The sequence below is a fragment of the Microtus ochrogaster genome, unplaced genomic scaffold (genome assembly GCF_000317375.1).
Source record: "Microtus ochrogaster isolate Prairie Vole_2 unplaced genomic scaffold, MicOch1.0 UNK63, whole genome shotgun sequence".
Lineage (NCBI taxonomy): Eukaryota > Metazoa > Chordata > Mammalia > Rodentia > Cricetidae > Microtus > Microtus ochrogaster.
The window spans coordinates 734,515-748,650 of record NW_004949161.1 but is presented as its reverse complement, the minus strand read 5'-3'; positions in this window follow the sequence as shown (position 1 = coordinate 748,650).

Here is a 14,136-nt window from a genome sequence, read left to right as displayed (position 1 = left end):
GAATCAACACACTTTACAATAGCCACAAATAGCATAAAATATCTTGAAGTAACTCTAACTGAACAAGTTGTATGAAAAGAACTTTAAATCTTTGAAGAAAGAAATTGATGAAGACACCAGAAAGTGGAAAGATCTCCCATGCTCTTGGGTAGGTAGCATTAACAGAGTAAAAATGGCAATTTTACCAAAAGCAATCTACAGATTCAATGCAATGCCCACCAAAATCCCAGAAAAATTCTTCAAAGGTCTTGAAAGAACTCAACTTCATATGAAAAAGAAAAAAAAACCAGAATAGCCAAAACAATCCTGTACAATGAAAGAACTTCTGGAGGCATCACAATCCCTGACTTCAAACTCTACCACAGAGCCATAGTACTGAAAACAGCCTGGTACTGGCATAAGAATAGACATGAGGACCAATGGACCTGAATAGAAGACCCAAATATCAATTCACACATCTTCGAACACCTGATTTTGACAAAGGAGCAAAAAAATATCAAATGGAAAAATGAGAGCATTTTTAACAAGTGGTGCTGGCATAATTGGATATCAACATGTAGAAGAATGAAAATAGAAGCTGGGCGGTGGTGGTGCATGCCTTTAATCCCAGCACTCGGGAGGCAGAGGCAGGCAGGTCTCTGTGAGTTCGAGGCCAGCCTGGTCTAGAAGAGCTAGTTTCAGGACAGGAACGAAAAAAAAGCTACAGAGAAACCCTGTCTCAAAAATAAAAAAAAAAATGAAAATAGACCCATATCTATCACCATGCACAAAACTCAAGTCCAAATGGACCAAAGACCTCAACATAAAGCCAGCCACACTGAACCTCATAGAAGAGTAAGTGGGAAATACACTTGAATGCATTGGCACTGGAGAACATTTCCTAAATATAACCACAGCAGCACAAACACTGAGAAAAACAATTAATAAATGGGACCTCCTGAAACTGTAAAGCAAAGGACACGGTCAACAAGACAAAACAACAGCCTACAGATTGGGAAAAGATCTTCACTAACCCCACATCAGACAGAGATCTGATCTCCAAAATATACAAAGAACTCAAGAAATTGAGTTCAAAAGAACAGAAAACTCTCAACAGAGGAATCTAAAATGGCTGAAAGACACTTAAGGAAAGGTTCACCATCCCTAGTCATCAGAGAAATGCAAATCAAAACAATTTTCTCTGCCATTCACTCATTGATCTTTTCATAATCACTTAATGAGGATTCTTAAAATTAATCTCACACAGTCCCTAACCTTGGAAAACTAAAATCCTTCTACTTGCAGCCCACCTTGTTTCAGGGGTAATAACACAATAATGGTTTTTTTTTCAAAGCAATATTCTATTTGTATATATAGGTGTTGCTGTGTATAAAGTTCTTGAAAGTACAGGCAACATCAGAAAAAAGAAAGCAGAAAGATTATAAAAGCCAAAGATCAAGGAGGAGTGATGTACAATGCTGACTTATAGACAGGAGGGGGCTGTTGCACTCATGAGCTCACTGCACCTGGGGCGTCTTGCACAAGACCTGCACAAGATCAAGCCTGTAAATGTTCTAGCAAGAATATGAAAGTGACTCTTGTGGTCCCATTAGACAAACAACTGAGAATTACTGACCATTGATGGCTTTGGGGGAGGGAGATTGAGTTTTATTCAGGGATGGAGCCTTTTCTAGGTTGCCCATGTTCAGGTGGATAGTCCCACACTCATGCATATATAGGATGTTCTACTTGGGTAAGTGCCTCTTCAAATAAAATTTTTAAAAAGACATGGAATTGGGAAGGAGATATAGGAGATGATTAGGAGAATCTGATAAATTAGACAGGTGGGTAGATATGATCAAAATATATTTTATACATATAAGAAATTATCAAAGAATATATAAATAAAATTTTAATGAAAAACTCCTGGAGTTGACTTTAACCCGTTTGCTGGAGAATCTGAGTCATGGGGTTATCAGAGTTGAACATGTGAATGGTTCCTTCTCATACTGAACTATGCTTCATTCCTCCAAATGGGATTACTTTAACCCTCACATTCACCCCCACTTTTCCTGTTCTTGCTAAAGAACAGGTCCATCTTCCAGGTCTTCACCACAGCATCCCTCTTCTCCTAAATTCCTGGTCCATCATCATCATGGGAACGCTGGGTGTTCTCCTTTCTTTGGGAATGTCAAAGCAAAGGAATATATAACTGTATTCAGTATAAATATTCAACTTCTCCCCAAGGTCTCTGTTCTAAAGAAAAGTTAAAACACTTGCTTTAAAATGTCACCACAAATACACTCTCACTGAAAAGAGTTTACTCATGGATGCAAGGCCTGATTTTGAGGTGTATTACTTTGTCTATGTTGAGTTACCATGTAACTACCACAGCATTTTCTTTCTGAACTATAAAAAATTGAAGAATTGGTAAAAACACACTTGAGAGTATTCTTAGCCTTAAAAGAGAATATCACCTTCTACACAGGTCCATTCAGCATATTGCATTACAACCTGATCCCTGTTCCTCTAGGTTGCAACTCCATTATCTTTTTCCCAGTTAGTGATTTTGATCCATTCTAAAGATATCTTCCTCCTAATTCAATCCCTACTTTGTAGTTTGATGTGAAATGTCCCCTGTGCTGGCTAGTTTTATGTCAATTTGGCACAAGTTAAAATCATTTGGGAAAAGAGGACCTCAATTGAGAATATGTCCTCTCCTCACCATACTGTCCTGTGGGAGTATCCAGGTTACTGTGAGTGATTTTGTTCTTAGGTTGGTCATCCTGGGGTTCATAAGAAGCAAGCTGAGCAAGCTATAAGAAACAATCCAGTAAGCAGAGTTATTCTGTGGCTTTTGGTTCCAGATTCCTGCCTTGAGTTCCTTCCCTGTCTTCCTTGATCTTACAACTGTGATATGAAATAAACTCTTTTCTCTTTAGGTTGCTTTCGGTCATTGTGTTTATTAAAGCAATAGACATGTTATAATCTCACATGTTTTAACCATTGGTCCCCAGCTGGCAGTGCTATTTGGGAAGATTGTGGAAGACTCAGGAAGCAAAGCTTCACTAGAGGAAGTGGATAACTGGGGTTGGGCTTTAAGGTTTTATAGCTCTGTGAACTTTCTATTTACATTCTCTACTTCCTAAGCACTGATGCCATAAGACAAAAACCAGCTCACCTTTCTAGACTGTGATGGTCTGCATTTCCTTAAACTGTAAGCCCAAATTTTCCTCTCTTAATTTGCTTTTTGTTAGATATCTAAATACAACAATAAAATACATTCTCTTTACAAGTTATAACATTGACTGACATTCAGAAGCCCTCTATTTGGTTGCTTTGGATAAATAGCTTTTCCAGCTACATATGAAAACTTGATACTAGAATGATGTACCCATACAGTAAAAAATAAAACAGTCAAACATAAAATATACTAAATAAGCTAACATTTATTTTTCTCTAAAGGTTAGCAATGAAAATAATCAGTGTGGTCTACTGACTTTGTTTTTACCTGGGATCTTATGGAATTTACCAGAAAAGGAAAAAAAACCAGAGAAAGAGAAATAGGATTTTCTGCCTAAGTGATTAATTTGGAAGCTACATGGACTTTGTGACTTCTCTTTAGTTTGAACAGCAGGACTTCCCAGCTGACTCTTCTTGGCCCAGCTCTCAGTTGTCGAAGTTGTTTCTACAAAGGACATCACTTTTGGCTACTTGCTATGATGCAATAATTACCTGGTAATTGATGTAATAGATACATAAGCTTTGAAAGACATTCATTTTCCTCACTCTCTCTCTTGTTAAATATTTCAGTCTCAACTACTCTTTCAGAACATGAAGGGAGTGATGAAGGAGGGTAAAGAAATCAAGGAAAGGTAAGGTCAATGGGAAGATTTAATAAAAAAAAGTTGCGCTGTGTACCTGATATTGGACAAGGAAATGTGTTGAGAATGTTGTTTAAAAGAGGAGACTCTGAAGTAGGCTTGGCAACAACATTGGTGTTTAAAACAAAAGCATTTTTGTTGTTGATTTGTTCACTAGAAAATGTAACAATATATACTTTAGTCTTACTGTACAAATTATGCTTTAATATATATTCATGCCTTTAAATTCTACACTTGATCCTATCCTAAAGATTCCATGTGATATAGACTACATATTCATTTGTTTATTCATTCATAAATTTTTTTGAGTACTTATTATATTCAAGGACCTAGATGTGGCACCAAGAATATGTAAGAAAGTAAATTAGACATTGCTCTTGTTGTTGAGAGGGCCTGTAAAAAGAGAGTGCACCCAGCAAGATGGAGGTCATTGTTGACCTTAGCAAGAGCTGTTTTCCAGGAAGAAATGACATCAGAAGGTTTATTCAAGTGGGTTTAAGAGTGACTAGCAGGAAAAAAAATTGGAGATAACAAGGGCCCATAAGTGTTGCTAAATTTCTCAGGAAAGGCAACAGATCTGGATTGCTCACTCAATGAAGTACTGGATTTTCTGTCCAAGAGTTGAAGTGGTCTATAGTACAAGCCCTCCTCCTCAGATATAATGAACAGATAGAGCTCCTATTAATCAATTGAAGAGTTGAAGGAGATTTCTCCCAGTGAAGTTTATATCCCACAGGTACGTTGTACTACTGGGACAGAATGGTGGCCATCTTGGTAAGTCTTACTGAAAAATTTCTCTTCTCTGTCCACACATTTGTCCTTAGATACCACTAACTCATTGCTATGGTTTTGTAAGAAGAAAATAAGTTCTGGGCTTTTAGAAGACATTTTTTGCTTGAAATAGTTGATGGGCAATCTGAAGACTAACATATTCAGTCTTGAATGTGGACGTAAGAAAACAAACTCAGGTGTTGTTCTAATTTTGTTTGAAACAGTTTCTTCTAGTTTGAGGATTTTTACACCATGCTTAGTAGCACATGAACTTCTAGACATTCTCCTATTTCCACCTTACATTTTATCATAGGTAAGCTGAGATTGCAGATTTGTGCGACTGTGTTCAGCATTACGAGGGTTTTAAGGATCAGAATTCAGGTCCTCGTGCTGGTACACCAAATACTTGACCCTCTGAGTCATTGTCACAGCCCTGTGAGATTGATATATTCTTAAGTTGTGTAACTATTGGGCTGGTGCTGGAAAAATCTTGTAAACACTATTAATTAAACCCTCCATTTAAAGTTGTATTATCATAGTGTACATTTTAAACTGCTTGTTGCCTTATTTCTAGGACTTAATTCCCCCAGATCTCCAGTTAGGAACTTGTTGATGGGTATTTTTACATGTTACTGGTGATTTTTGAGTCTTAGTAAGATGATCTATCATAGGGAACTAACAAAAAGAAACTTTGTATATGCAGGTGAGTTTAAAAATCAGGAAATTGATAATGGCAGGTCCATTACTGGAGTAATGGAAAAGCCTGTCTAAATATCTCCCAAGATACATACTGTGATACAGAAGAAAAAATACTGAATATTGACTGCCAACTTGACAGGCTCTAGAATTACGCACCCAGCAGGAAAGCCTCTGGACACACCTGTGAGGGAGTTTCTGGACTGTATTAATCAAGGTAAGACCCATCCTAAATGTGAATAGTACCTCTCCAACTGGGGTCATAAGCTGAATATAAAGATGAAAGCAAGTTGAGGACCAGCACTTATTGCTTGTTTCCTCTTCACTGCAGAAACTATGTGATCAACTGTCTCGTTCTCCTGTAGCTTTGCCTTCCCTGCTATAATGGACTGTGAGCTTCCTTAAGTCACTTTTGTGACATATTTCTCAGCAACAGGAATGAGAAAAGTAACTAAGACACCTACCCAGTCTGAAAGTTCAAAAAGAATATTATGGCTGAAGCGATGGCTCTGACAGAGAGTGTTACCACACTTGTAGAGAACCTGAGTTTACTTCCCAGCCCCAAATCAGACAGCACCCAAACTGCCTGCTACTCAGTGCCCTCATCTGGCCTCTGAGAATATTTACATTCTCTTATGCATACACACATGGAGTTATAACTAATTTTTTAAAAAAAAATAAATCTTTGTTTTTTAAAAAAATCAAACTTCTACTTGAAAGCATCCTGACCTAAGGTGACTTCAGAACTGATTAATTCAAGATACGAGGATCCACATGTCTTCTAATTTCTGACTGTCCCCCACTGTTGGCATTATTGGTTGTATCTATAGTGAAATCATTACCCTTGGATGGCTACTGCCATTGCAAGCATTACCCACAGACATTGCAATGTCCAAAGAGGGTGGAGGAGTGACCCTCACCTTTGATTTTTGTCAATAATGAAGCCTGTCCCTCAAACCTTAAGGAACTTCTTCCATCTTGATTACAGAACTGTGTTAAGTCACATTTCTAAACCAATTTCTAGTAAGCAGAATGTATCTTAAGAATAGATTTTGAACTAACTAGGATAAACTCTGGAGCAGAAGGCCTTGCTAGTCAGACTGAAAAGAGAACAACTTCTGGTGCATACCTTAGTTATGGTAGAATTACTGCATTCCTGGCGTGTGAAAAGCTGCAGACCAGTTGTTATGCTTTAGGGAACAGAGAGCAATCAGATTCCTGCATCTCTTTCAGTGGAAGGGTACATAGACCAGGGTAGGAGTGTTTTAAAAAATCACAAAAACCTGGTGTTCTTGACTTGGAGTGTAAGGAAATATTACTGAGGTTATTTCCTATTGGGTACACTTTTTGGAAACTGATGAAAATCTTTCCATGCACCGCAGACTTTACTAATTCATCTTAAGACCTTTTTGCCAAAAGGGACAATTGCATTGCAACTTCATAAGGTATATTGAAAACATTCAAAAATAAACCACCAATAGATGAAATGACAACAGTAGGAATCCCTAAGAAATAGGCTAGGAAGAGGTTAAGTGGAAAAGGAGAGGGGAGAGATAGTTAAGACATTCATAATGCAAGAAAGGCTAGAAGAAAGAATTTTATCAGTACAAGTCTTAGCTAAAAATCTGGTATAGGAGGTCCTTCTGTCTGTGTTGTTTCATTAATGAATAAAGAAACTGCCTTGGCCTATTGATAGGGCAGAACTTAGGTAGGCAGGGAAGATGGAACTGAATTTTGGGAAGAAGAAAGCAGAGTCAGGAGAGACACCATGGAGCTGCCAGAGTCAGACATGCTGAATCTTTGCCAATAAGCCACTGCCAAATGGTGATACACAGATTAATAGAAATGGGTTAAATCAAGATGTAAGAGTTGGCCAATAGGAAGCTAGAGGTAATGGGCCAAGCAGTGACTTAATTAATACAGTTTCTGTGTGGTTATTTTGGGGCTAAGCTAGCTGAGTGGCTGGGATGAACAAGCAGGCCCTCCTCCCACAAAAATCTGCACCTTGCTGTTTAAAACCCAAGAGAGAAAGCTTGCCCTCTTTATGAGACTCTTGGTGCTAGGCAATTACAGCATATCTTTGCAACAAGACTTGTAGTGTTTTTAGGGGTGGGAGAGAAAAAGAGAAGTTTCTGTAGGAGGCACCTGGCTTAGCAGAAGTGGTCATTTACCTTCCATTTTTACTGATGCTGTTTTTTTTTTACTTTTCTTCCCTTCTAAATGACACATAATAATTTATTTATGAGTTACAGTATGGGAATCCAATACAATATACAATGTGTGACAATCAAAGCAGCATAATTAGCGTTACATTTTCTTAAACATTTATCTTTGCTTTGTGTTTGGAGCCATTGAGTACCCTCTCCTTCAGATCTTTATAAAATGTATAATAAAATATTATAAACTTGAGTTATCCTATCGTGCTGTAGACAGTAGAATGTGTTTTTTCTACCTAACACTATCTTGGCACTCATCATCCAACCCCTTCTGTTCCTACTACCCTCTAACTTTTTCTAAGCACCAATAATCATATTCTACTTCCTCTTTCTATGTGCTTGACAATTTGCACTTCCACAAATGAATGAAATGTGTGTTTTTTCGCTTCCACACTTTTTGTCACACAATGTCCTCCAGCTCTATCTAAGTAGCTCTAAATCCTAGAACTTAATTGTTTTTATGGCTGACATATACAATATTTTGCCAGTTGCCATTTTGACATTGTTATAAAATTCGCAACCTCCTCCTCTCCAAAAAAGTCAAGGGAGAAAAGATTTGTTCTGCTGTGCTTCAGAGGTTTCAGTTCTTTGTGGTTGAAAAAGTGTGGTGGAGATTGACCTTTCAAGTTGTGTCAGCTAAAATGCTGAGAGATGACAAAAAAAAGAGGCCAGGATATTCCCTTTGTACATACCATTAAATGATGGACATACCTCTTCTCCATAGACCTCACCTTCCACAACTCCACCATTTCCAAAGGGTCTATTCACATTGACTCCATGGATGGAGTAAACCAGTAAGTAGATCTGAACACTCATAATTCCATCTGTCTATAAATGACAGACACATGTAGAGGTGTGGCTTACTAATTTTAAGTCAGATTTTGGATATTAAGTCAAGAGCATATCATTTTATACCATATAGTGATGTGGGAGTGATTTCTTTCTAATCTGTTGCTTTCATTGGTTAATTAATAAAGAAACTGCCTAGGCCCATTTGATAGGCCAACCCTTAGGTGGGTGGAGAAAACAGAACAGAATGCTGGGAGAAAGAAGCTGAGTCAGTGAGTCGCCATGATTCTCCCACTCCAGACAGATGCAGGTTAAGATCTTCCCTGGTAAGCCACCTCATGGGCTACACAGATTATTAGAAATGGGTTAGATTAATATGTAAGAGCTGGCCAATAAGAGGCTGGAACTAATGGGCCAGGAGGTGTTTAAAGGAATACAGTTTGTGTGTAATTATTTTGTATAAAGCTAGCCGTGCGGGCAGCCTGGTGGCGGGAGGCAGCCCGCTGCTCCTAATTACAACAGAGTGGCACCCAATGTGTTAATGAATTCCACGTAAAACCTGAGAGGGCTTAAAAAGGAGAGAGAGAGAATTTAAGACAGCTTTTTGCTGTTTCTGGGTTGCGTGCCGCAAAGAAATTGTCCTGACTCAGCAGCAGGAAAAAACTGGCTGTTTTAAAATGCCAGCTTTCTGGGCTGTGCCGCCATTGCGATCTCTCTCTGGCTCCTGCAGGAGACAGAGCATTTGAATGGAGCATTTGGAGTAAAGCTCTATGGCTTGCTTGATGGCAATGTGGACTGATGTGTTCCTGGAACTGTGTGTGGCTCAGGGGCACCAAATGGCTCTGAGGCAGGAGTGGCTCAGCTCCGCCATGCTGAATTATGCTGGTCTCAAGCAGGAACTACCATAATTACTGTGATAACAACAGTTAAAGTTTAGATTGGGCAGGACACAGGCGGTACCGTATTACCTGTACATGTTGCAACTTAAGTTTTTAAGAAGTGCTTAACATTTTAAGAAATGCTCCTAGATAGTAAAAAAATTACAGATTCACAATAAAACAGATTCAGACATAAAAGACCACAGTGTTGGATGAGTGTACATAGGCTTGAGAGAGAGAATAAAAATATAGAGAATAAAGTTAATGCCTTTAAAAAAAAGGTAAAGTCTTTAAAAAGACAGAATAAAGTAAAGTGATAGAGTAAAAATAAGCCACGTAGAAATGGAAAATTCACAGAGAGTCTGGATTCTTTGTATTATTGTGTTTTCTTTAAAATTCTTGAGTATGAAGGAGCTAAGTACAGAGAGACATTTCATTATATGGGCTGCTAAGCTGAACCTGCACATAAGTTCTAAAGGTATCTTGACTTCAGAATTTGGGTCTAAGGATATGATGCTTTGAAAAGGGTCTTCTTTTGTTTTCACAGAGGATGAGACCCTGTGGATTTCTTCTATTCTAATATGGTATGATAGACCACGCCCTCCTGAAAGGTTTCTGTGAACACCCTCAAAAAATTACTTAACTCAACTGCCAACTGAGATGAACCTGGCACACAGGTTACACCATAAAAGACCTAAATAACAGTGCCCCCATTCAGCAGGAAGCAGTTTGGAGAGAAATAACTGCACCCATGTTCCCAAATATGGTTTATAAATGTTCTTTTACATTTAAAGGGGGATACAATATAGATATGAATAATTTGCATTGGTATGGATTTTAAGGTCAATTGTGTTATATGTATATGTATTTCTGATCTTGATTAAGGTATTGTGATTGTGTAGTTCATTTAAAATGTAATGTATAATTAGGAAATATAGGTTGTTAGTGGATAATCATCAATAATAGTAAAGCTTGTAATCATGTTAGTTAGATTTTCTAGACATATAGAGATATATTTCAGTTAGACATTCTTCATATCTTTCAAAGACTACAGAATATGGCATTTTAAATATTTTAATAACTTAGGACTTTTCTTGACAATGAGACACGTCTGCTCCTGGCAGCACCAATCTACTTCAAGAGGAAGATGGGCATCGAAGAGGCTCCTTATGGAGTTTGATAGTCATTTGGGCAAGAAACTGCTCTTGCCTGGACTGATGCATAAACTGGACACAAAGAACCCACAGAGGACTGCTGAACTTGCCTAAAGGTGAGATGGTCTTTCGGGGGTCCTGATTCATGAAAGAGTCTGCAAGACATTCTGCAGGCCACAACAGAAAGTGACTGAACTGTCTTTGAAATTCCCTGCTTCATGGAAAAATCTGCTGGATACTATGGGCCTAAAGGCCGAAGATGGATGCCCCAACAGTACAGAGGAACTTTGGGTGACTGTCCAGGCAGGGAGATGTCTCTGTCATTTCTAGAGTTTTAAAAGTTGCTTTTTTCTTGTTTGCTTAGGTAATATATCTTTCTGGAGTCTTTGATGGAGTTGAAGAATAGTTAGTTATAGTTATAGTTTTCCTTAGTTATGATAAAGATTATTGTAATTTTTACTTGATAACTGTTTTGTTATATATAATTTTGCTATGTTAAGTTAAAGCCTTTCTTTTTTTTTTGTTTAAACAGAAAAAGGGGAAATGATGGAGGAAGGTCATTGGTTAAGTAATAAAGAAACTGCTTGGTCTCATAGGTTAAAACATAGGTGGGAGGAGTAAACAGAACAGAATGCTGGGAGGAAGAGGAAGTGAGCTCAGATGCCATGCTCCCCTCTCCCGGGCAGACGCACATGATGAAGCAAGCCACCAGGTCAGACATGATGAATCTTTCCGGGTAAGACCGGTGCTACACAGTTTATTAGAGATGGGTTGATCGGGATATAATAATTAGCCAGTAAGGGCTAGAGCTAATGGGCCAAGCAGTGTTTAAAAGAATACAGTTTCTGTGTAATTATTTCTGGTATAAAGCTAGCCATGCGGCAGCCGGGCAGAATGAAAAGCAGGCCTACAGCACATACTACAATCTAGTCAAGCAAAATATGAAAAACATTTCTAGTTAAAAAAAAAAACATTTCTAGTTATTTCTGGTTATTTTTAAAACCTCCAATTTTGTTAGCATCACAAACTGACAAAGAACAAGAGACCTGCTTCAGAGGGACATCTAGGATGACTAAGTAGTTAGAGTAGCTAGAGAAATCATTCGAGAACTATTATAGTTGATAGAACAAGACTTAGATTAATAAGCAATAAAAATTAGCACTCAGTATTGTAAAGTTTTTGCAGACCAACAAACCTTTCTGCTGACGCAATAATCCAAATCAAAACAAATCAAATAGAATTAGAAAAAGCCCAGGTTTAATCGATGCCAGCACTTCCAGGGGGTCCACCAGGGAACCATGGAGAGAGGAAATGAGAACTGGAAAGACCACATGTTCGCTGCGGGGCAGTTTAAATAGCTTGTAGGAGTGGTCTTGACTCTCTATCGGGAGGGTTCACTGTTTGGTGGGCTTTCTTGGAGGTGGAGTCTAGACAGCGGCAACTCCCAGGGAAGGGGGCTTGGGATGGATGCCAGGGGCTGGAATGACCCTTCCAATCAAACATCCCTTGGATATAGGGATTGCTGGCTCAAGTGTAACTACTTCCTTTGGGCATGGGGGATGTATGAGAAAAGAGAGTTGGGAGCTGGTGGGGTCACATCATTTTCAAGTATATTTTACAGGTCACTCCTGCTGTCTGGGCCAAGACCAACTTACAAAGGACTCTTAGCATAGGAGGTCCTTTTGTATTTGTGTTGCTTTCATTGGTTAATAAAGAAACTGCCTTGGCCTTTTGATAGGGCAAAACAGATAGGCGTGGAAAAGAGAACAGGATGCTGGAAAGAAGGACAGTGTAGAAGATGTCATGATTCCTCTGGCCTGAGACTGACACTGGTTAGAATCCTTCCCGGTAAGCCATGACCTCGTGATGAACACAAGTTATTAGAAATGGGTTAGATCAAGATGTAAAAGTTGGCCAATAAAAAATTAGAGCTAATGGCCAGGCAGTAATTTAATTAATACAGTTTTCTGTGTGGTTATTTCAGGTATAAGCTAGCTGGGTGGCCAGGATGACGATGACAAGCAGCCTGCTGGCCTGGGTGTAAGCTGGAACTGGACAGAGCCCATTCCTCCTTATTACAGCCTCTCCAGTTAATGCCAACACATGCACCAGCTCCTAGGACTTCACCATTGGTACCAATTCTCCTGGCTCAAAAGGACACCTACCAACTAAAATCTGGTTTTAAAGAGCATATCTGCTCTGGTGTCTCACTTATTCACCTGAGCCTCACCTGTATGACCAAAGAGGGCACCTCTCTGTCCCATTCTTTCCTGCAGTTAATGACTTCCCATGGCTACCCCATTCATAGGGCCAATAATAACAATACATTTTTTCTCCTAGCCCCTACCTTCTCATTTCCTTCAAGGAACAGATGCCTGAGGTCTCCAGGATGGCAGTAAACCAAATGTCTCTCCAGCCACAACTCCTGCTGAGCGTGAACCCACCAGCTCCTAACTCTCTCCTCTCCCATGTCGCCCCATGTTCACAGGAAGTAGCCAGACTTAAGCCGGTGCCCCACTTTATACAAAGAGTCTGGAATATTTGATTGGATGTGTAACCCCAGCCCCCTGGCATCTATATATACAAGGAGTCTGGAATGTTTGGTGGAAAGTTCCAAGTCCCGTTCCCTGGGAGTTGCTGCAGTTCAGACTCTACCTCCAAGAAAGCCAGCCAAATGGTGACCCAGGGAGGGTCAAGACCACTCCCACAGGCTATTTAAACTGACATCCCAGAGAATAAAGAAGTGATCTTCCCAGTTTTCCTTGTCCCTCTCAGTGTTTCCCTGGAGGGCCACCCAGGAGCACTGGCATCTATTAAACCTGGGCTTTTTCTAATTTGGTTTGATTTGATATAATTTTGCTTATTGCATTGGCAGAGGTTTGTTAGGCAAAAAAAACCTTAACATTATGGTGGAGAAGAAAGTTTATTGTAGATAAAAGGGAGAGCAAAGACAGAGAGACGGGGACATCTGGGAGAGTCTAGAGTGAACATGATTAATCTGGGCCATGTAGGGACATAGATAGAAGCAGTGAGAGGAAAAAAGGGGAACCGGGTGCAGCAGCCAGGAGGCCAAAGGTACAAAAATGGATGGGAAACCAAAACATCTACATCATATAGGGAAAAGCCTCTGTGGGAAAGACAGACAGCCCAGCCCCTGTGTATTGCCAGCTATACTCTGTAACAGGTAGAGACTGAATGATGCTAGGGAAACCTGAAGGCCAGGACTCCCTTGATATGTTAAAAAGTTCCTCAGCCATTTGTCCTGGGTTTGAAACAAAACATTATTGTTTTCATGCCGTTCTCTTCCTTGTGAGGTAGTGTTAATCCCATTGATTAAGTCCAAATCTTTGATTGGGACATTTGACTAACTGGGCCTCAGTCACATGATCATTCTCTATCAGTTATATATACATAGAGAGGGAATATCTACCCTGTAGTAGATACTTTTTATATTAGCCATGTATTCCTGGCTTTCCCTTTTGAACACCTTGCAATAACTAAGTAATCTGCTTCCCTGCCATACAAGCACATCTTTCTAGACCCATTTTGCTCACAGCTAAGTGGCTTATGTCATATAGAACTGACTTATGGACTGTACCACAAACCTGAACTACTTTGGGAACAGCAAGTCTTCAACCTGGTGCCAATCAACTGAGGACTACATCTGCTGCCCTTTTGGGAATATTTGGCCCTGGTTCCTAATCTCTTGAGTTTATTTCTTTAGCCATCCCAATGATTTTATAAATTAGTTCTTTTGCTTAGTGATCTA